The sequence below is a fragment of the Ochotona curzoniae genome, unplaced genomic scaffold (assembly GCF_017591425.1).
Source record: "Ochotona curzoniae isolate NIBS_2020 unplaced genomic scaffold, NIBS_Ocur_1.0 contig_2754, whole genome shotgun sequence".
NCBI lineage: Eukaryota > Metazoa > Chordata > Mammalia > Lagomorpha > Ochotonidae > Ochotona > Ochotona curzoniae.
This window is the reverse complement of record NW_024465582.1, coordinates 4,869,927-4,892,235: the sequence shown is the minus strand read 5'-3', so window position 1 is coordinate 4,892,235 and position 22,309 is coordinate 4,869,927. Positions and strand designations below refer to the sequence as shown.

Sequence of the window (22,309 nt, the reverse complement as noted above, 5' to 3'; positions counted from 1 at the left end):
GTTGTCATATTTGAGAATATAAGGGCATGTGAAAATATGTGTGAATGTTACGTGAAAGAGGGAAAAAAGAAAAATACATAAAATTCTGCATGGCTCTACTTTCATGTCCAACAAAATGTAATGTCCTCCTTTCCTTTCTCTTATTTGATCTTATATTTTGAACATGCTGTGTTGTTGGGGAGTTATCTTAATTAAGGAAACAACAGTAATTATTATTGAAATAATAATTGGCAAATAACTATGACAAATAAACTCCAACCTTTCCATGTTTGGACATACTAATCCTGTGTCATTTCATGCAGCAGACTGAAAGATAGGTGCCGGAAAGGGGTGCGTCTGCCCTGTGCAGAAAGTGCTGAAGGACCTAGGCTGCATCTAACGGGGGGCCTGTCCTCTCCAGTGGCCCCCATTCTCGGCTTCATAGCTGTGTGAGCCCTCTGCCTTCCCATTGGTGAGAGCCAGGCCCCTGCATTCTCCAGGCGGAAGACAGACAAGGATTCCTGGTCAGGGCTACAGCTGTTCTGGAAGGTAGAAGATGAGTGTCAAGGGTTCTCAAGGGAGTTCCGAATTCCTGCTAAGAGCTGGTGTTAGATGACAGTGGATAGTGGCCGCAGAAGCTTGGTGCCGCAAGAGGACTGACCTGTAAGATTCTCTCCTGGTCCCTTATTTGATTTGATTTATCTTGAGTGGATTTCTGGAGTCTAAAGTGCCTTGAAGGAAACATATCATTGAAGTGCAGGCAGAAAAAACAATCCCCTGGCAAGCTTTGGCTCTTTCTACTATACCTTACATCCTTGGCTCACAGCCCATGATACATCATTGACAAATATGTGTTAAATATTTATTATATGCTCTAAAGCCAAAACATTATTAAATAATCTTGCAATGAAGATGACATTGCCTGATTATTTTCCCTTAACTTGTATAATATCAATCTTCATCAAGTTTAATTAATTTTTGTATTGGAAATCCCAAATGAATGAAATCTGTGTTTGTATAATGCAAAAAGTTTGCCAAATTTTCATAGAACACCAAGTTTCAGAGCTCCCTTTTCTTTTTTTGTAATAACCCACTTGTTTTCTAAGCTTCGGAAATGCTCTGCTGGAAATTCAAGTCTTCATTAAGGTGATGGACTAGCCGAATTAGCACATCAAAAGAGGTTTAAGCAAAAATGGAATATCAACATATTTTTTTAAATGAGGACAGTTAAAGAAGTTTGTGATAATATGATTCATATCTCTCATCGATACTAGATCAATGGGAGAGTTTCTGGTAGAAGTAAATTGAAATTAACTATTACTTTCCAGACATATTTTTATAAAACAAGTGAGAATGACTAACACAAGTAATTTGAGTTTTCCTGTGCCTCTGTTGAGGAGAAAAAATATTCTCCATCTTAGTCTTGTGGTATATTTTTTTATAATCACACCACTATTTCCACCTATTGGAAAGATGTTACTAGTTTTCATTTATAGCAGCCACCTTTATAGCATCTACTGAATAGTAAGTGAGAATTAGGAGATGAGGAATCTTAAGATAACTGTTGTGACAAATCAGCTTCTACAGCCAGCAGTCTAGCTTACACAGAGCTATAATCGAGAATACTGTATCTCTCTCTCTCTCCTTAGATTCTTCTCTTTTAAAAGAAAGAAAAATGTTTATTTATTCATGTAAAAGAATTATAAAGGAGAGAGAAACAGAGGGAGATTTGTCCATGCACTGGCTTACTCCTCCGATGACTGCAACAGCCAGGGCTGAGCCAGGCCAGGAGCTTCATCCACATCCCGTCTTGAGTGGTAGAGGCCCGCGTGTTTAGGCCATCTTTGTCTCCTCTCCCAGGCCATTAGCAGGAAGCTAGTCCAGAAGTGGAACAGCAAGGACACAATCCAGTGCCTGTGTGGGCTGTTGGCATCACGCTCTGCGGCTTTACCCACCCTGCCACAACGTCAGCCCCTCCCCAGATTTTCTTAAACAAGCAATTATATTGTAATTTCCAGAATTTGAACCAGTAAGTGGTCATATAAATATTCTTGGCCATCTGGAAAGGTATTGTTACTTTTTCCTAGAGCTACAGTTTGAATTTGACCTTATCTGGCTTCTTGCTGAGTTGGCTTTACTCAGCCAGAACTAATGATCAGAGCAAACCTTTCCAAGAGATTGACTCGTCCCCCTTCTGCAATTGGAGTTTAGTACTATACCTTTTCCTGGGTCCCCGAGAACCACCCAGATGATGCTCTTTATTTAGGTTCTGGCCCAAGCCTCTTGTTAGGAAACCACCTTTGATCACTGGTCCATTGTGACGGTCTGACTCACACACCACAGCCTATCCCTTGGATTTTTGCATTGTCAGGCAAGTCTTAGTTGGGTTGTCTGATGAGACAAAAGCCAGTTTCAGGCTTAGGGCTCTGCATTGTTCTTTAGAATTCTGTGACCAGGTCCTTGTCGTACTTTCCATAGAAACTTTCTCCGTGGAAACCCATTTCTCTTTCTCTAGTCAGGCCCATCCACCCCAAGTTGGAGAGCTGCACAAGTTGTAAATCAGAGCTATACTGTAAAAGTACTTTCCCCACTTCTTCAGTTCTTTGAATATACTGTATCTTCCTGTCTCAACCCTTATGGCCCTGAGATCCCTTTTTTTTTTTCAGTATACCCTTCCTCTCTGAGCCAACAGTGTGGCATTATGGGTAAAGCCACCACCTGCAACACTGGTTGGTATTTTGTATTGGTGCTGGTTTGAGTTCTGGCTGCTCAACTTTGATCCAGCTTCCTGCTCATAACATGCCTGAGAAAGCAGTGGAAGATGGTGCAAGTTCCTAGGTCTCTGAGCCCAAATGGGAGACCTGGAGGAAATTCCTGGCTCCTGGCTTTGCACCATCCTACCTCTGGCCACTGCAGTTGGAGGGAGGGGGTGAAATGAACCAGCAGATGAAAGATTTGTGTCTCACTGTCCCACCCTCATCCCTTTGTAACTCTGTCTTTCAAAATCAGTCTTTAAGAAAAGAATATCCTCTGTAGCCTGATTACCTCTTCGCTGGATCTGATGGCCCAGTGGAAGCTCCTGTCCTGAATGTCTTCCTGATAGGTCCTGATCTGACTATGGGAGTCATTCTGAGGTGACAGGTATTGGAGTGAATTGGGCTAACGTTCCAGCTGCCTTGCCAGAGGTGATGCCTGGAAGAATGTTTCTGTCTGCAGTTGAAGGATGTGTGAAAACTTCTCAAGTCTTATTGGAAATTTTAAGACAGTAAAACACTTCCAGGTGCCTGCTCACATCCTTGATTTTTATGGGCAGCAGAAAAATAATAGGAGAAAAACAGTTTAAATTATTAGCGTTAACTGCTGGGAGACCTGATGAGGATGACAGTGGTGGTGGTGATACGGGATGATTGGGACATTACTGAGGAGTGTGGCCATCGTTTTGCAGTTCTTCCAATTGTCTGGTACTCTTGTGTGAGTCTCATTGGTCACTGCTTTTCCTGCCTTTGCTAACCCTTTCAACTAGGCATCATCATTCATTGTCTCATTCATTGTCTCAGCCTCACCAAGGCGGAACAGGGTCATCCCTGCAGGACTGTGTCCAGCTCGCTGGGTCCTCAGAACAGGCACTGGACACTATGAGGGCTAGGTGGATGGAGCTCAACCTGCCCATTTTCCAGCAGTGTGGACGTGGAGGATAGCCCAAGGATAGTAGAGCTCTGGTCTCCATTGCAGGAAAAGGAAGCAGGTGGCGGTTGTGGTTTCATTCTTGCTGTCCTTGTACACCCTGCAGCCACTTTAGGAAAGAGCCTCTGGAGCCAAAGGCTCCAGTCCCGTACTGACCAGCAGGTAGACATGAAAGCATCAAGGTTTGTGGTGCTCTGAAGCATGCAAATTCCCGAGGTGAGACCTGGGCCATGAAAGATCCAACAACAGGAGTTTCACTCTTCGAGACTCCACAGTTAAGCTTTGTGCCAAGTGTATCACTGGTCATAGGAGTGGAGAAACAGGCAAGGAGAATACTGACTCAAAATGTATTTGAATACTGGAGGCATTTTTCCCCAGTAAGGTAGACAGGATTCTTTTGATGTTTCAATGAGGATCCAGCCTTAAATTAACCTCCCTGAATCCCGTACAATTCGATGACCTCGGTGATGATTGTGAAATAGAGGACCGGCTCCTGACGCTGGGGACTCACCCGTGACAATCTAGTGCTGGAAGAAAGGGAAGGAAATTCTATCCTTCCAGTGTCTCTTTATCTTGCTCTTTCCCACTCTCTCTGTAAACACGCAGAAACATTCACTAATATATACATATATGGAAATCTACATGGTTTATATTTATATTTGTGTGTGGTCACATCATACATTGTTATTAGTCATCAGTGACATGATGTGAATATGGAAAACATTTCCCAAAGTTGTTCATGTGACCCAGGATATCTTCAAACCCTGAAAGTCCCCACAATGTGAGCGTACAGGGATGCTCAAATTAGATTCCTTTTGGGCAGACAGAAAGGAGGAGATGGAGGTAGGGTAGCCCTCCATGTTCCCAAGCACATTCCCCATCTAGTTTTCACAGCTTCACATCAAAGGGAGGAGGAACCAGGCTTTAGATATTACATCGCTTGACCAAAGTCATTCAGAAAGTGCATAGCTAGATGCGGACCTGGGCACAGTTTCTTCTGCTTGAGCCTGATTCTGTCTACATGGCTCTCTTGTGGCATTGCTGTCTCTCACTGCCAAGTGACTGGCTGTCTCCCTGGCTGGATTGTTACGCCGGTAGGACTGTCACCTTGGCATATTTATCCTGGCCCAGGCTGGCGCCTGCCCTATAGGTATGACTCAATGATTACTAACTCTACTAAGCAAATGATGATGAAAAAAAAAAACTATTTTATTAGCTAGACACTTCTCCTGAAACTAGCCAGCATTTCTGTGGACTTTAAATTTCTATGAAAATCACCTTGTCATTTTTTTATTATTTTAATAACCCCACAGCTTTATGTTCCTGGGCAGCAGTTTATACATCATGCAGGAAAATCACTTTTGAGAATTTCAGGCCCCAATAGTGTGCATGCCTCGCCTCTGACCTCTCTCTTGTCCATCCTGGTCCCAACACTATGAACTGGAGGAAACTGACTGGCTGGTTGAGGTAGGCAGCATTCTGAGATGCCTGTTGAAATCCTGTTACCATTTGATGTCCATAGCCTTTAGAATCTCCTAGGATGTGAAGATGAAGGGATGTCACTTCTGTAATTGGGTTATGTTTTATGTCACAATTGACTTCAGGAAAAGGATATTATCTGGGTAAACCTGACCTAATCACACAAGCCCTTTATATCGGAGTCTGGAGATCAGAGACAAAGGGAGTCGGAAATTCAATTCCAAGCCAGGGAAATTTGACACAAGATAAATTGGCTGTTGCAGGCTTTGAAAATGGAGCTAACTACATGGCTAGCAATGCAGATGGTGTGTAGATGCTGAAAATAATCTTGAGCTGACAGCAAACAACAGAACCAGAACCTCAATTCTATGGTATAAGGGAATTAACTCAGAAAGTAGTCTGAATAAACCTAGCAGATTATATCCCCAAAGCACTTTAGGAAGAAATTAGCTCTGAAGAAATTTTGATGACAATCTTGTTAAGCCCAGTGCGGAGAGCCCAGGGATAGCTGTACTTTACAAAATCTATACAGTTTTACCTGAAACAATAGGTAGTATTTTAAGCTGCTAAATTTGTAGTAATTGGTTATGCATTAAAGAAGAACTGATAGAGTGCTTTCAACGAGTTCTTGTTGGCAATATGTATGTAGTACAGCGAGCCGAATTACAAGTTTTTGAGAAAAATAATTCTTAGTTTATAACAATATATATGTATGTTCCATTCAAAAGATAAGTGCAAAGATCACTGTTTTTATGCACATGTGCATACAGTTGTATTCCAAACTTAGTGTTCTTGACTCTAAAATGGAAAAGTATTTGAATGTTGGATGGAGTGATTCTTTACTGTAGAATAAGGCCATCTACTCGATCCTTAGACCTGCCTGGGTGGTCGGTGCTGGGTCTGTGAGCCACGGGGGGCGGGGAGCCCTAGCAGGGCTGGGGTTGCCTGACCTGGTTCCTTTGGACCACCTGCATGGGGGTGCTGGGTCTGTGAGCCACAGGTGGGGCGGGGGGGTTGTGGGACCTGGCTTGCCTGTCCTGAGTCCTTTGGCTCACCTGGGCAGTGGATGGTTTGTCTGTGAGCCTCAGGAGTAGGGGGTCTGACAGGGTCCAAGTCAGGCAGCCCACGGGCCCAATGGTGCTAGGCGAAGTCCACTGACTACCTGGCAGTACATGTGTGGAGGTATGCAATAGGGGCTTGCTGTGTGCGCTTGCAGGGAGTCTGTGGAATGGCACAAGTGGGGGCTTGCAGTGACATCAGGACTCACATTCAGGATTAGTGTTCTGACCATGGAGTGCATATATCAGAACTGGGCCTCCTCAGTGAAAAAGATGGAGCAGTGGATGCAGATTCAGATGCACACGGAAGATGTGCAGTCCATTGGGCCCTCATAGGACATTCTGGTACTAAAGCAGAGGAAGGAGGGCAGAACAAATTGGACAAATACCCCAACTAAGCAATGACAGCAATGTCTGGGCAAATGGAGACTCTAAGGTGGACTATGTCAGCCAACAGACATTGGAAGGATTTCCTCATCCTTGGATTGACGAGATTGAAATCATTTAGATAGAACCCTCAGAACATGCTCCACATCAGGGAGCTTGGGTTGATACTGGGTGGCCCTTCCCCATCCTGGGTACTGGGGCAGTTGGGAGGCTGGGTATGTCTCCTCCTCTAATCCTCCACTTCCCGCAGTTGCATGAAGAAGAAAAATAATGTTTGGAAGCAATGGTGTCACCTACTTTTCCCTAACCCTTGTTCTTCCCACTCTGATCAATTATGTATAAACATCAGCTAAAATAAAAATTTTTAAAAAAAGAATTAGTCGGGCCCGGCGCAGTGGCGCAGTGGTTAAGGTCCTCATCTTGCACGCCCGGGATCCCATATGGGCGCCGGTTCTATCCCGGCAGCCCCGCTTCCCTTCCAGCTCCCTGCCTGTGGCCCGGGAAAGCAGTTGAGGACGGCCCAAGGCTTTGGGACCCTGCACCCGCGTGGGAGACCCAGAAGAGGCTCCTGGCTTTGGATTGGCATAGCATCAGCTGTTGCGCTCACTTGGGGAGTGAATCATCGGACGGAAGATCTTCCTCTCTGTCTCTCTTCTCTGTATATCCGCCTTTCCAATTAAAAAAATAATAAAAATAAATCTTTAGAAAAAAAAAAAGAATTAGTCCAAATACGTAAGTCAATTGATTTTGGTCTCCACTTTTTAAACACTATATTCAAGACTCTAATTGGAAACATATGCAGTCAGCCTTCACTGAATAATTAGGACATGATCTGAGAAGTGCATTAAGGTGGCTTCTATGTGGTGTGGGCATCACAGAATGCACTTACATTCGCAATGACGATGATGATAATACTGTTGGGTGATGTCATCTGATGAGGCCACCATTGCATGTGTAATGTATCATTGGATAAAACATGATACGGAAGTCTCTATGTGTAAAGATAAAAAATGCAAGAAGTATAACAAGTTGTTTGCTTTATATATAAAAAGATCCTTTTTCTTTCCTGTGGATGAATTATCCAGTGTATTGCAATCAGAAGTTGCCATGAACGTCTGTCACGTTTTGAGGAAGTGGATTCCAAAGCATAAATGTTGTAAATGTTATCAAAGGTCGTTCTTTTTTATTAGCCAACTTGGTAAAGCCAAATGCCAGCAGTTCTATAAATAGAGCCATACTCTTCTCCACATCTACAAAAAAGGTGAGGCTTATTGCCAAGAATATGCTGAGTTCTGGTGAAGTTAGTTCACAAATTTGGATAAGAAACTAAGGCAGGCAGTCACGTCATGCATGCCAGAAGCAAGAGCGCTCGTTTTCAGTGTATCGGTGAATTCTCCCAAGGAACCAGGCCATACATGAACATGATTGCTCCCCAAGGTACAGGACTTTTTTTGCTTGTCATTGTCCTGCAGCACAATATATTTTAAAGCATTGGTACATTTGTTCTTCGTAGATAATAAATTTGCTAAGATGTTTATTTTTAGAACTCAGTCATTTAAAATATTAGCTGCTTTTAGTTGTTTCTCATAAGGAGTTCTTATGTCAATAGTTCTGTACTTTATGGTTTATAAACCAGCCATTTAGCCAAAAATAAGAAATACCCATAGGCTAGAAGTTTTAAACCATTAAAGTATTGAGTAGATGCTTGCCAGTGAGAAAAATTAGAATTTTTGAATTACTTTTGGAATTTAAAAAATGATATGCAATTTAATTTTTAAATTAAAAAGTAGGTATTGCTCCTTATTTAAAGAAATAATGCTTTCTTATGAGACTAAATTATTACTCCTCCGACAAAATTGTTCTGTTTTATTTCAGCAAGACAAGTCCCAAATTAACAGTGAAGCAGTCCTTTCCAAATTCTTTCAGACTGTCTGCCTCACTGTGTAAGCGGAAAAGAAGGGAAGGAAGGGGCTAGCAACATATTTTGAAAACTTTTCTATATTGCCAGTTTTGTCGAAAATTTTAAAATGTACTATTGCTTTCCCATCTAAGCTCCACAACAGAAACCTCCCCCAGAACACGGTCTTGATTCCCACCTCTCCATTTTCAGATCATGTCTTTGGTATTTCCAATTACAGTTTTTTGGTTTTTGTTTGTTTGTTTGTTTGTTTTTCCTACAGAAAATAGGAAGAAACCTTCCAGAATTCTCTCTGGGCCTTCCAGATTCCCCTGCATGCGTCCTAGCAGCGTGACATTTCTGCTCAGGTCTCCACACATCCTTTTCTCCCCCAGAAGTCGCAGGAGCATTTACAGCTGTTGGTCCTTACACAGGCACATGTTGACTCCTCCAAGGCCCCTCTGCCCTCCCAGCCTTTCTCATCCAGCGTGCTGTGCAGGGCCTCTCTTCCCACTTATCACTCTGTACTCCCTGGCGATTCCTTTGTTAGATTTTGCACCTAGATCCAAGCCACTGCCCCTCCAACCTCCATTGGGATTCTTTGGGGGCCTTTTCAAATTCTGCAAGTCAATGCTTGTCCATCCTCTCTTTCTGCCACTAGTTTCCGAGCAGTTCCCAACCAGACAAGGACTGGGAGTGGATGCCATAGCAGTGGCCAGCACACAGTGACTGCAAAATCACAAGTTTTGGTCATCTAGAAATATCTTCCTCTGTATATATTTTAGAATACGTATATATTCCATATCAGTCAGTTCTGGATTCATGAATACAAACAACCACAATACAAAAACATTTGGAAAAAATGAATTACGTTTATACTGAGTATGCTCAGGCATTTCTGCCTTATCATTGTGTAAGCAATATATACAACTAGTATTTAGGCACTATTTAGATTGTATTAAATATTGTAAGCAGTTGAGAGATGATTAATTTAAAGAAGAGGACTGATAACTCAGTGACAACAAGCCATGACTGTATATATTTGCTTCTGTGTATTATGTTTCTACATAATGTATTTTTATATATAGTGCAAGTATATACTCATATTCTTTACATGGATTTTTATATTCCATAGTAATGGAATGTTTATATGTAATATAAAATGTATTATATTAAATACACCTATAAATTCTGAGTATTGTTCATATAAAATATAGTACATAAAGCATAATATTATTTTAATCTTCTAGATAACATTGTTACCTCTCAGTATTCAGTCCATTCATCTGTCTTTCTTAAAAGATCTACTTGGTTTGGTGGGACCCCGAAATTCAACTCCAAATGTTTGATTGTATTCTGTAAGTGTGGTTGACTTAGTCTCAGAATTTCACTCTACTGTTAAGAATTTGATGCTAGCATTAATATTTTCATTTATTATTATTTTATTTTAGTGGATTTTTTGAAAAATTGAATTCATGTTTATGATGATCTTTGTGTTGCTGATTAGGATGCAGAGGGCTAAGGGCTGCAGGAAAGTGGGGAAGGCCATTGTTTCCACATTCTCTTTTTTCCTTCCTATATCTGGGGGAATGGGAAGATGAAGCGAGAAGTCACACAGCATCCCATCCATCCCAGGTCCCCAATGTGGGGCATGCTCCAAGGGCACTGCTCAAGTGGCTTTGATAGTTCAACAGTTCTGAATTGCTGCCTATCTCGCCACTCCAAACATGACAAAATCTCTCCAGAATCCACTGGATGACGTAGTCCACCTTAGAGTCTTCATTTGCCCAGATTTTCACTGCCAACAATTGGCTGGAGTAGCTGATGGATTTGTTCTGTCCTCTGTCATGGTACCAGGTGTCCTCTGCAGGCTCCAGTCTACTGCCTTATCCTCCATGTGCACTTGGATATGCTGAATCTCTCTGTGTTTTGAGGTCTCTACATTTTAAATAAAAACAATAAAATGAAACATTATTCATATGTTTTAATGATAATAGTAGCATTTATTCTGCAGTGCACATGGGCCAGGTTTCTGTAGATTATGGAGTTGACTCATAATCAATCTAATCATTAAATTGACTCCTAATTAATCTTATCATTAAAACACTATCAGTATGTGCTCATGATAATAGAAATATTTATTCAGCAGTGAACGTCAGCCATGGTTTCTGTAGATTATGGAGTTGACTCCTAATTAATTATGAACTAAGCCCATTTTCCCCTTCTGTGCATAGGAAATTTGGAATTTGGAGAGGAACATTCACTTTCTCTGAATGCAACAATGTCTAGACAGGAGTCCACATCTCAAGCACACATATTAAAATTCCTCACCACAATGCTGCCATTCCCTCTTACCCTGCTTTGTGGAGTCACTCAAACAGTCATGGCAATGTCCACTCCATTTTCTCCCTGGGAATGCAAGCAACTGTTGCAAAGCTTTCTCTTTGTTTCCCTCTACCTGCTGCGATGATTATAGCTCTTAAGATTCGACATCAGAATGTGCTTCTGAAGTTGAACATTATACAAATGAGGTAAAGAGATAAGTAATGTGTGGTGCTGTTATTATTAATAGCAGCTGGAGCAATTGTTCAGCATTCTCTCACAAATTGCCAGTGAACAATTACACTCATTCTTGTGGCTATAAAATACTAGTTATCATACTAAAAACGGTGTTCTGAAATTTTGTGATATTCAACTATTCTAATGCTTATAATATTTGATGTATTTTCTCATATGAACAATATTGATATTTTACAGTTACATTTACGTTTATTAAACGTACACTTTACATTTGAATTTTAACAAAATTTGATAAATTTTTCATGTTTCTTTCCAAAGTGTCATTTTATTTCACAAAACTAATATCAATTTTATACCAAAAATTAATCAATATGTTAAATATTAGAGATATTGTACTAAGGAAAAGGGCTTTAGAAAATGAACTAATATTTAAATTTAATATTCTTATTAGTGAAGAAGTCAAATTTTTATAGATTTGAGTAGTCTGGAAGAGTTTGTATTTTCTTGTCTTTTAAAATTTCTCATAGATCTGATAGATTTAAAACCTGTGTCAGGTGACCAAGACAGTAGAGCAGTGAGTGCAGGAACTCTTGGTCCTGACGGGACACATTCCAATTGTGACTTGGGTTTCTGAGCCTTTTTCTTCGCTTATGAAATGAATAGTGAGTTCTTAGATTGGAGCTCTCCATGTGTGGCTCTGCGGTGACTAATGACATGGTTCCTGCCCTTCTAGGCTTTATTTTCAAATGCATGGGAGAGGCAGGTGAAGATGATGCTGTAATGAAAGCAGAACAGAAGTACCCGGGATGATTTCACTGTGGCATGGTTCTGCATCAGGGGTGTGAAACATTGCAAGGGAAGACATGGGTAAAAGCATTGGTCTGGGGAAAAGTGCAAAGTCAAAACCAAACCAGGAAGCAGTGATGGCTGGGAGCGACTGGAATAAAGAGTGCCTGGTGTGCACTGGGTCTGGCTCAGGGTGGGGACAGAAGTGTGTCATTCTGTGCTACCCGTGTCAAGCTGGAGGCTCTGGGTTTTGTTAATTCATTAGTAGACCATCAAAACAATGCATGTAAACCCGTGGAGCTTGGTCAGCAGCTCAGATTGAGTTACCCTGTCCAGGACGGAGGTCATGAAAACCTAAAGCAAAGTGGAGAACATTTATGTAGCTGTCTTAGAGTCCAAGGTGAGAGGATCTTAAGACTTGTGTTGAAATACACGAGGTAGGTATGGAAAACTATTATTGATTCAACAAATGTAAACATTTGGTGGGCAAAAGCAGTCCTCGAGGCTTAGCTTTCATCATAAGCATTACCCATTTTTCAACAAGAATCCTTTGATTTGTTTTATTTCAGCGTATGTGAATATATTCTAATTCCCTTTTACCCAGGAGAAACTATCATAGAATTTTAAATTTAAGAGATTGCTGTGCTAGCAGCAGGCAGCAAAGATGTTGTCTAATTTGTTGACTGTAAAGCTGTATTCATAAGCCCCAGTCTTCTCAAACATCTGTTTGTTTAGTACCTCAAGAGCTGAGCAAGTTTAAAAATTGTCACACATTGTTGTTTAGTACTTATTTCAGAATGTGCTCTCAGCAAGAGTTTTTAGAAAATACCTGTCCAAGGAATTGCCTGCCAGCTCTGCTCAAAATTTAGCAATTAACCTTCCCTCCCTAATGTGTAAAGGACAGCTTCTACCTGTCGGAATACATTGTCACTTTGACATGCCTCATTGAAACTAAAGAGTTTAATTCTGTTTTGGGGGGACCTGCTCTACTGCTGATCTTGTCAGAAATTCCAGACAAAGACTGATGCTCCATTTGGGAAGGTGACATTGTAAGGTAGGGGCTAAGACAGAGGCATCTGGAAGCAGGAAGTTGTGGGTTTGAATCTCCACTCTATGTTCCTGTGTGCTGTTGGGAAATGTTCTAGGCCTTTAGAAAGCTAATCACCTGTCTGATGTGGGGCTGAGCACACTTGCCTTAGACATTTGTTGTAAACACTTGTGTGCGGGTCCTCTTCTTCCTTATTCCTATAAATGCAAGTATGACTCAACTGTCCTAGCCGTAAGTAGATGGGAAATGTTCCAATTTCACAGACAAATATTGTGTCTGTATTTCCTTTAAATTTTTTTAGCCATCTGATACTTTTTTGTGTTAATATAGCGTTGGTAAAAAAAAGAACGGAACAATGGATTCAATGTAGAATAGATATACTTCTAAGAATATAAATATCTTCCAAACTTTTCTCCCTCTGCCCCTCCCCATCACTTTTCTTCTTTTGGTTCCTTTATTTATTTATTTATTTATTTGAGGTGACTTTTTGAATTTGCATTGCAACCAAAGGCTTTATGCGCCACTTAATTTAGTGTGTGGACATGATGACATTGGGTTAACCAAGGATGATATTGTGACATTTTCTAGTAGGGAGCACCATAGTAAAGTCATGAGTGGCAGGTATGTGAAAACAAAGCCATGATACACTGAAATAACATAATGTCTTTTACAATCTGATCCATGAAAAATATAAGGCCTCAGGTGGATAGTTGGTCAATTTTGAGACCTGGCTTTTGCTAATATACTTCATATATTTTTTGCAACCTGACAGCAAAAACATTTACCCAAGAGATTATAGTATGAATAGAGCAAAGCTAATTGCAAGCATTCTTTTAATGGTCAAGGGTGCTCTCTTGTATCTCAAAGCTGTGGTCTATCTGTGGTTGTATGGATGATGCTATGGCTAAATCCTCACCTTGCATCCGGAAGGGTCCCTTGTTGCTACTGATTCTAATCCTGGCTGCTCCACTTCCCATCCAACTCCCTGCTTGTGTCCTGGGAAAGCAGTAGAGGACGACTCAAAGTCTTGGGGCGCTGCACCTGCATGGAAAACCTGGAAGAGGCTGCTGGCTTTGCATCAGCTCAGTTCTTGCCTTTGTGACCACTTGGGGAGTGAATCAGTGGACAGAAGATCTTTCTCTTTGTATCTCCTTTTCCCTTTATATCTGCTTTTCCAATAAAATAAAATAAATGTTTAAGAGGAAATGTCGATCAATCTAAGTGTCATGCACGTGATAGATCACTCATTTAATACTAGGATAAAGCAGCATTTGCAAGAAAGGTTAAGGGTGGGAATTAAGTTTGCTTGATTCTGTGTAACTTCCCTGCAGAGTGTACATTAAGAGGTGGGTTTTAAGCTTACACCTCACCATTTCAAACATTAATTGTATCTGGCTAATGAGCAAGCATCCCAGAGGGAGGAACTTCATCAGAACCTAGTTATGCTGAGGTCAGACCAAAGTGAAAGCAAAGCTCCACAGAATATGTAAAATGTTTTTAAGAAATAATGTTATCTTAGAAAACAGAAAATGAAAGAACTACCAGTGGTTCTGGGGGAGGAACATAGTTCCCAGCTGTTTTTCACAGGAGATTTAATTTACTGTATTATGCCCAGAGAGAGTTCTTAAACAGAAAGCCAAATAGATCTCTGAGAAGATAATTGAACATAGTCATACTTCCTGAAATAGTATTTCGATGTAGGGACTATATGATGGACTTTTAAAAAAATGCCCAGAACCTTTTTGTTAATTAGTAGAACATTGATTATAGCATAATAGAATTTGAGATTATGTTGTATAAATATAATTTTCAGAGACAAACATTGTAAGACAGTGGCGTACCTAATGCAATGCACCTTAGAAGAGGTGCTCAAGCAGTTCACAGAAAAGGTGTTTTATGGAAATAATTATGTGTTGATTCTTGATGTTTTTCCTACCCAAATGAACATATTTTCTACTTCATTTTGCTTGGATGTTCTAAAGTATCCTCATATAACGGAGAGTGTGTGGTAGATGTTCACAGCTCTTCTCGGACAGAATATGATCACTAATTGGTGGAGACTTCTCTGCTGAGCCTCCCCCGTGACTTCTCAGAGTAGCAGAGATGAACTCTTTTCTGAATTACGTGTTTATTCATTCCCTTGAAGTTGTGTATATTCCCCATATGGGTAGATGCTAAAGCGTAGAATATTATTTGGTTTGCTGTTTCCAAATTCTGTATCATTGTTAGATATTCTTTGCAATTTGCATTATTTTTAATCTTTAGTTTTTTCCTCCTTTATGTAAAAGAAATTAATTTCATTTTTCTTTTATTTCTTTTTAAAAATGATTATCGTCATTTTATGATACAGTTTCGTAGGCCCTGGGGTTTCCCTTACTCCCTTCCAAAACTTCCTCCCCCTCCCCCACTGAGTTCTCTTTATTATTACTGTAGTATAGTTCTTCATAAACTGTCATGTGTCCATCATTGTGGACATGGACAGTGGCAGAGTGTCCAGCATCCTATTGTCAAGATGCAGTTAACAATTTCATTGGGAGTCCATGTTTGATCTGGAAGTAGAGATACATACTGTATTATATCCTCACATTTGGATATGATAGTCTCCATTACACAGTTACTGTATATCCCCTTAAATGACAAACCACAACAGGAAAAAAGAAATTAAAAATGCTGTGAAGTTAAATATCATGCTGCTGAATGACTACTGTGCCGCCTCCTGCATTTCATATGTACAGTTTTCAGTACATCACAATTTCTCCCTTCCTCATTCTCTCCTAGCACCCTTTTTTACTTTTCTTTTAGTTTTTACAATAACACATTTAAAACCACAAGCTTTGACCTCTACTAAATAATTAAACAAATAGTAAGGAGAAGAATCTCTGTTTCTCAAAAGCATATTTATTTATTTGTTTAGAATTAATTAGTTGGTTAATTAGTTTTCCGTTTGCTGGCCAATACAGCTGTGTTGGGATCAGGCTGAAGTCAAGAACCCAGGGTGGCACGCTGTCCTTCTGCAGTGGGTAGCAAGGATCTGAGTTCTTGGGATGTCATCTCCCACTTTCCCAGCACCACAGAGGTCTGGATTGAAAGTGAAGCAGCCAGGATTTGAACTGGTGCCCTCTTGTTGGTTGCCAGCCCTGTGAAAAACAGCTGAAAGTGCTGTGTCAAAACACTGACCCCAGTAGGTGTGCATTTTACTAGCTCCTCTTATTGTGCCATAGGACATTCATCCTTCTGCAATAACCTTTTAGAGCTTGCAAACGTTGCCTCCGTTAGCACATGGCCGGGAGCACCGTTGTGTGGTTATCCTTGTCTTCATGAGCAAGGATGTCCAGGCAGACAGAAGGATGAAGCTTAACTTCTGCCGGCAGTTCCAAGGAGCCTTCAAAACCAGTGGTGTGCAGTGCGAGCTCCCTCAGTGGTCGTAGTGTAATGCTGCATAAACGCTGGAGAGCCTGGTATTTCCCAGGAGATTTTATTGTAGATGCAGAGGATCTGAACTTTGTGTTTCTCTGATTTCTGCACCACTACACTGTTTTGTCCATTGTTCAGATACTCGTATTTATTCTGTTCAATGTCAATTTATGTTGTTTACACATTTTGCTACTGGTCATTTTACCATTTTCTCAATTCTCACTATATCGAATTTTTCGGTTTGTGACGTGTTTCTCACTCTTTTATGGTGTCCTTTGATGATACAAAAATGCTCATGTTTTTCCTCCATTTAAAAGACAAGGAATGGGGTGAAGGAACTGGAGAGACTAAGCTCCAGTCTGCTGGTTCTCGTCTCAGATTCATGCCATGACTTCATCTGGGCCAGGGTCAGTCCCGGGCGCCTGGGCCCCTCAGGTCTCCACGCGGGAGTTCAGTCACTTGCACTGTCAGCTGCTGCCTTCTGCCGTCTGTAGTGGCAGGAAGCTGAGATCAAGCTAGAGCCCAGAATCGAACTCACATAGGCTGATGTGCAGTAAGTGTCCCAGGTCTGACTGGCACAGCCAACGGCCAGGCCCAAAGCTGCTTGATTTTAATCCTTTAGTCTGTATGGGTGGGACTTGTGATTTTTTTTTAGACTTTCATTTAAGTAATCTTTCAACTAGTTTAATAATTAAATAATGCAGTCTGTTGCCTTTGTTTCAGTCTGTTGACAGTCAAGGTATATCTTCTTGCGTTGAAGTCTGATCCATATAAATTGTGTGAGGTTTTTTTAGCATGTCAGGATGTAAGGATTCAATTGTCTTGTTTTCCATGTTATTGAATCATTGTCCAGTTGTGCTCTGAGTAAATCGTGTTGTCTCGCAGCAGTGATGCACCCCTGTCGTGCTCAGCTTTCCACGTGCCTGGCCCGCTTCCAGGAAAGTCGGGAAGGAGTTCAGGTTTGAGCGTTGGAATCTTCCTATTGATGAAGTCCATGTCTGTTTGGTTTTCTCTGATGAGCTTACAGGCTTTGCGCTGATCTTCATGTAATTTATTCCTGGGCTTTTGGACACAGTGTTGCTCTTGGAACTGGTTTTTTTGTAAGATGTGTTTGCTAAGAGCTTTTTTTTATATATAGAAGTGCGATGAAAGTTCTTATCTTCATATGACAGTAAGAAACTTTGATAAATTTTCTAATTACTTCTAGTTATGTATAAACTCCTCCAGGGATTTTTGTGGAGCAATCTGTGAAATTTACTGTATTATGTCTTACTTAAAATCGTATGATTTTTGTTTTGTTTTGTTTTGTCTTTTTGTTTTGGTAATATATGGGAAAGAATAGGCAACCTTTTTTACCTAATGATATTCCATTAATCCATATTTTACAAGGAGCTGCCACTGCAGGCTTCATTTCACACCACTGTTATTAAGAGATCTTTTACTTGCCATGTACTTGACATGTTTACATTACAAAATAATGGGTTTTAGTATAGTCATAGTCAATTTTAGAATGTTTTCATCACCCTAAAAAGAAACTGCACACATTTCATAGGACGGGACAATCTAGCTGAGATGTCCACACCGCACATTTCACAGGCCTGGACAGTGGACCTTAGATGCCCATGCCACACATTTCACAGGACTGGACAGTGGACTTTAGATGTCCACACCGCACATTTCATACCCAGTTCTGCGCTGTGTGCTCTTTCAGTATTGATTTCTTTGATGTCCACATTGTTTTCAAGGTTTGTTGATGCTGTACCAAATTTAAGTAGCCCATCGATTTTTATTGGCAGATAATACAGATTATATGGCTGTATCACACTTTTTCATGCATTAATCAGTTGTGTCCTTGTGTTATTCTGGTTCTAAGGCATTATGAATAATGCTTCTTGAACATTCATGGGCAGCTTTACTGTAGACATGTGTTTGCATCTCTACATGGAATTGTTGGGTCATTGCATGTTCAGTGTAGCCTCATACTTGGCTCATTTCCTCTAACGTAGGTGATTCCTTCACTAAGAGTTCCTAATTTGTAAGCTTTTAATCATAAATTACAGTTTTGCTTTGATTGTTGTCTGTGCCAACAGTTTTACTTCCTAGTGGTATTCTGATGTGTGTACATACCACACTTTGTGTAGTGATTTGTTCACAAATTGTCATTTGCATTTTTAAATTATTTTTTCTCATTGAGAGGAGTAACTGCTCTAAACAAGTATCACATGAAAGTCTGTGTGATACAATCTTTCCTTTCTCTTGGGTATGCATGGGGCATAGGACAAATATAGTCCTAACCTTTTAGAAAATACTGAAGTATTCCTCAAAGTTATGTACCATTTTTAAGTCCTAAGATATTGGTGTGCTTTTAAACTGTTTTTAGGATGCCAAATTAAATTCTAATTTCATTTCAAGAAGCTGTTTTTTTTAATTCAAATCTACTGTGGAGTATTGAGCAAGCTCTTCCTTGTTTGAATTTCAGCTTAGCCTTCATATATTTAAATATACCAAACAAGTTATTTTCCGCATTTTTCTGACTCTGATATTTTCACTATTTTCAGTCTTTTCTGTGTGATTCTTTATTCATTTCAACAAAACCTTGCTCGCTGTGGCCTCTTTCCTCTTGTTTGTGACGTGATTATAGGTACATATTCTTCAGAACTGAGGTCCTAATTTAAGCAATTTGTTGTGGTTTGAGTTTTGAGTATGGTCTTCCAAGAAAGGTAGTTCTCTTCCTTGGCCAAGAGTGAGTAAGTCCTACTTGCTTAAGGAAAGCTTTGGACTGAGTTGTTGGTCTGTAATAGAAAGATGCATTGTGGAAACTGAAATGTGCACAGACTTAATCTACATACAAAATGATGAGAAGACTCTTTCCATTTTGACTGTGATTTTCAAGGCTAGACCTAAAGAGGCAAAAATGAGTTGAACTGCAGTTGACTGAGTAGTCTCTTAGGAGAAAGTTGGCTCCACCTACTGGAATATTTGTCAGGGCCCCTTGGGCACGGTTAAAAGAGAGGTGTGTGTGTGTTCAGTTGGTTCATGGATCAGGGCCATGTGCATCTCGCTTCTCCTGAAATTGTGTTGTCAATATGCAGTGTTAATAAATAACAATGCTGGGATTTTTAGAAATGGAGTACAAAGACCATCTGTGACCACCACCCTTCCCCAAAATAATTCAACCTTTCTTTCCTGTCTGTTGCTGTTGGTTTTTTTCAGGGTCTAAATGCATCAGAAGTACAAATGCTTAACCAAGGATTTTGATTACATGTATATGTGTACATGTTCATACAGGTTTTTCTTCAGAGTAGGGATTTTGATATCATATAGGACAGGATTTATCCCAAAGATGATAAACTGAAGGAGGAATAATAAATTATTAAGGAAAAAGTATAATAGCTTGACCAGAATGTATGTCTTCTAAAATGCATTACTAAGTACATACTTCATTCATCATCTTCTCATTATTTAAATATGAGCACATGTAAATTTATTTTAAAAATAGTAAATCATGTGAATGGAAGTGTTCATTATGTGTTCCATTGTTGGCTGCATTGTAAGCAAAAGCTTCTGTTAGTATGGTGTGCATATGATCATCACCACATTTATTTCAAAACAAGCCAGAGTTAATGATTAGTATTCTGAATCTGATGATTTACTCAGAAGTTAGCAGAAAAATCTGATATAATCCATTAAAAGGACATTTAATATAATGAGTAGTCATTCTCAATTTTACAGTTGCTTGTGTAGCAACCTTCCCTCAAAATGTGGTTGATTTATCAGACTGGGCAGTGGATTTCTGCAGCTGGATACAGGGCATAGGGTTAGAATGTGATGAAGTACATTGCTGATTGTGTTTGTAGATTCTAAGTTTCTGTGGTTATTCTTGGGTTGTCTCTGGAGTAAATCCACATACTTTGTTGTCTGATAAAGCCGTTGAAGTTACATCATATATTCCCGCCAGGGGGATGATAATGTCCCAAGGCTGATATCTTTTTAGTGGGGAGGGGGAAAGTGCATTAAAAATTATAGCAGTAGGGCCCAGTGCATAGCGTAGTGACTAAATCCTCTCCTTGCACGCTCCGGGATCTCATATGGGCGCTGGCTCATGTCCTGCGGCTGCTCCACTTCCCATCCGGCTCCCTGCTTGTGCCCTTGGAAAGCAGTCAAGGATGACCCAAAGCCTTGGGATCCTGTACCCACATGGGAAATCAGGGAAAAGTTCCAGGCTCCTGGCTTCAGATTGGCTCAGCCCCAGCCATTGTTGCTATTTGGGGAGTGAATCAGTGACGGGAGATCTTCCTCTCTTTCTTTCCTTCTCTCTGTAGATATGCTTTCAATAAAAATAATTAAATAAAGCTAAAAAATTACTTCAGCATGTGGTTTTTCAAATCCCATAGTGTACAGATTTACAACACATTTTGGGTAGTCATATTGTGGGGAACAGGAAACGTATAAGAAACACTCCTTTCAGGACCCCCTTATGAAAAACAAATTGACATGAACCTGGTGCGGTGGCCTGGTGCGGTGGCCTAGTGGCTAAAGTCCTCACCTTGAACGCCCTGGGATCCCATATGGGTGCCGGTTCTAATCCCGGCAGCTCCACTTCCCATCCAGCTCCCTGCTTGTGGCCTGGGAAAGCAGTCGAGGATGGTTCCAAAGCCTTGGAACCCTGTACCTGCTTCAGAGACCTGGAGGAAGTTCCTGGCTCCTGCCTTCGGACCAATGCAGCACTGGCATTGGCTGTTGCGCTCACTTGGGGAGTGAATCATTGGACGGAAGATCTTTCTCTCTGTTTTCTCCTCCTCTCTTTATATCTGACTTTATAATTTTAAAAAAATGACAAATATGGGTTCAGTGAGGATTTGAAGGTTTATTTCACATCAAACTCAGGATGGTGGGGTCTAAAATACATCTGAATTCATACGCCCTAGAAAAAAATTGTTGTGGGTTAACAATAAAATCTCTTTAGTATCTGCTTAACTGGCAGGGTCCACTGCCTGAACACACTAGGTGTTCTGATCAGAGCTGGGTAGTTTAAATTATTTATATCATAGTACCATAGGCTCAGGGATTTCCCCTCACATAATTACGAAGCCAAGACCCCTGATTTTTTTTTTACCTTATACAGAATCCAGCTCTAAATTGATTAAGGAACTAAATCTGCAACCAGAAACCAAAAAAAAAAAAAAAAAAACTATTACAGGAAAACATTGCAAGCATGCTGCAAGATGTAGGCATTGACAAAGACTTAGGGACGTCGCCAGCAGCACAGGCAGCCAAAGCCAAAATAAAGAAAATGGGCTTCATCAAACTAAGAGGCTTCTGTACAGCTAAGGAAATGATTAACAAAGTGAAAAAGCAACCAACAGAGTGGCGACTCTCTTTGCACCCTAACCGACAGGGAAATGATATCCAGGATTTACAAAGAGCTTCAGAAACTCAGTGACAGCAAGACAATCCTGTGAAGAAATGGGCTAATGAAATGAACAGGCATTTTTCAAAAGAAAAAATTCAAAAGGCTAGTACACGTGAAAAAAATGGTGCATAGTAAGTTTGTCAAGGCCTAGACTCTGAGTCTACAAAAGACTAACTTGTAACTCTTGTCATTCCGAGATAATAACAATAATTAATACTAAAATGCTGTCTGTTTGAAACATAATTAGCTTATTTAATTCTCACTTAATGGTAAAGGTACACCAGTGGAAAGAATTGCAGGATTTCAACTCTAGGCCTGATCATAACCATTGATGCTGCTGTCACCAGGATTCCTTTGCATTCTTGGAAATAGTGATTGAACATTTGGAAGGAGTAAGGGACTCTGTAAGATGTGAGAGCAAGAGAAATAAGATGCATCCCTCGGTAAGATACATACCAGACATCCCAAAGGCAAGGTGAGCGTCGTGAATCCAGGGGCCCGAGCACTGGAGCATTATTGGCTGCTTTCCCAGGCTCTAAGCAGGGAGTTGGATTGCAAGTGAAGCTGCTGGACCACAAAAGGGTGGGGATGCTGGTGCTAGAGGTGGGAGTTTAACTTAGCATGTCACGGCACCAGCCCCTGCT

The 22,309-nt window shown here is 40.5% G+C and overlaps 1 protein-coding gene across 5 annotated transcripts in view; it reads left to right on the top strand.

Annotated features, from left to right (window-relative positions):
• The window catches only part of CTNND2 (catenin delta 2), a 661,272-nt gene that overhangs the window by 228,772 nt on the left and 410,191 nt on the right, over positions 1 to 22,309 (top strand). The gene's annotated exons all lie outside the window — the stretch shown is intronic.